Here is a 2193-nt window from a genome sequence, read left to right on the forward strand (position 1 = left end):
GCTCGGGACAGAATGGGATAGGCCCGGCCGGGTCAGCACCAGTGAGGAGAAGAGGAGGCTCAGCCAACTGAATTGAGTGCTGCTCAGGACCAGCCTGGCCCTTACCTCCGCCACCTGTCCCAGCCAGTCCCAAGTGGCAGACAGCTCAACCACTGCTTCTTCTCACGGGTGCCCTCCTGGCTGGACCCAGTGTGTCCTGAGTGGCATACGGGGAAGCAGCAGGTAGGCTGGCTTTGCTGTGTGCTGCTCTGGTCAGGACGAGCCCGGCCGAGTCAGCACCAGCGAAGAGAAGTGGTTGCTGAGCCTCATGCTGCTTAGGACCAGCTCAGTCATGGCTTCCCTTCTAAGGTGCTGGCCTGGTCTGGCCTGAGAGGTACGAGGCAAAGCCGTGGCTCCCACTTACCTCTGCTGGCCTGTCCTGGCCAATCCCAAGTGTCACACGGCTCAGCCACTGCTTCTCCTTGCCAGGGCCAACTCGGCTGGGCCTGTTGCATCCTTTGCTGTGTGCCGCTTGGGACAGGACGGCCTGGCCGGGTTGGCATTGGTGATGAGAAGCAGCGGCTGAGCCAGTTGAGCCATGTGCCGCTTCCTCGCACCTCTCGGGACAGGACGGGACGGGACGGGATGGGCCCAGCCGGGTTGGCACCAGAGAGGCAAAGCCGTGTCTGAGCCTCTGTTGAGCAGCATGTAAGGAAGTGGCACATGGCTCAGCTGGCTCAGCCGCTGCTTCTCCTCGCTGGTGCTGACTTGACCGGGCCCATCCCATCCCGAGTGGCATGCAGCAAAGCCAGACCAGCTGCTGCTTCCCTGAGTGCTGCTCAGGATGCAACGGCCCTGGCCAAGTCGACATCGAGAAGCGGCAGCTGAGCCATGTGCTGCTTGAAGCCAGCTGTGACAGGCCGGCAGAGGTAAGTGTGCAGTTTTGCGCAGCTGTTCCCAGAGCCCCAGGGGCTCCTGCCACAGCCTGGGGGACTCCATCCCACTCGCTCTCTGCCCAGCATGCACAGAGGCCAAGCTGGGAGCCCCCTAAGCCCGGCGGCCTGCCCCTGCCAGGCAGCAGCCTCTCACAGGCAGGGCAGCTGTGCCCCATCCCTTGGAGCTGTGTGGACCAGGCCAGGCTCCACCTTGGGTGCTGCTGGGGGCCCAGCTGCAGCCCAAGTCTGCAGAGCTCGGACAGTCCCCACCCACCTCTGGGTCCCCCTCTCTTCTGGCTGCCACCTTCCCAAGGGCCTGGCCGGGCCAGCCTACCTACGGTGCCTCCCCCTGCGCCTGCTTCTCCCCACGCTTCTCTCCCTCTCTCCCTCTTTCCTTCTCCCTCTGCCTCTCTCTCCTTCCTTCACTCTCTCTTCCCTCTCTTCTCTCACTCTTCCCTCTCTCTTCTTTCATCTCTCTCTCATCCCTCTCTCCCCTCTCTCTTCCCTCTTCTAATCTCTCTTCTCCCTCTACAAAGTTTTATTTCTTCTCACTAGGTTTAGAATTTTTAGAAAACCTGGTATTTACCATAAAAAGAAACATTTATGATTATTAACTATATTAATATGCAGTGCATCCTGCCATATACCCTCTGCCCCAGTTTTGGTTTTTTGGCATGTCAGCACTCCAGCACCTTACAAGGTAGACATTGTAGTTTTTTCGGCACTTCAGCCAAAAACTGTTGCCTACCCCTGACATAGACCATGTGTCAGAGTGTAACTTCCAGTTCCAAGGCCATACTACCCCCTCCTAAAAGGAGTACTTCTGGGGGCAAAAGGCAGGGTTTCGGGGGCGGGACTTCCAACCACAAGATGGTGACCAGGGGGTGGGGCAACTGTCAAGGGGTGGGCCTACCCATGCAGCCCTCGACAACTCACCAAAATTCGTGAAGCAGTCCTCCAGCCGAAATAATTGCCCACCCTGATTTAGACAAATCTCACTATTTTCCCACCTGCTACTGAGGTAGGTTTTTTAGCATACCTTCCTAATGTTGAAAAGTACAATAGTTTTGTTGAACTATTGTCTTGTATTGATATACCAAGAATAACACTACCAAAAGTACAACAGCTATATAAATAAAACATGGGTTATCAAGAATAGGATTTTTCTTCTCTTTAGTTGCATCCAAATTTGACTCTTCCTACTCACTCTCTAAACATTTACTGACACCCTTCTTTTTAATGAAAACAGCTCACTTCACCCCAATAGAATATGTTGGGG

The 2193-nt window shown here is 55.4% G+C and overlaps 1 protein-coding gene across 1 annotated transcript in view; it reads right to left on the reverse strand.

The window, feature by feature from the left end:
• The window catches only part of CUNH10orf67 (chromosome unknown C10orf67 homolog), a 97522-nt gene that overhangs the window by 55664 nt on the left and 39665 nt on the right, over positions 1–2193 (reverse strand). The gene's annotated exons all lie outside the window — the stretch shown is intronic.

This window comes from Alligator sinensis, unplaced genomic scaffold (genome assembly GCF_000455745.1).
Source record: "Alligator sinensis unplaced genomic scaffold, ASM45574v1 scaffold221_1, whole genome shotgun sequence".
NCBI lineage: Eukaryota > Metazoa > Chordata > Crocodylia > Alligatoridae > Alligator > Alligator sinensis.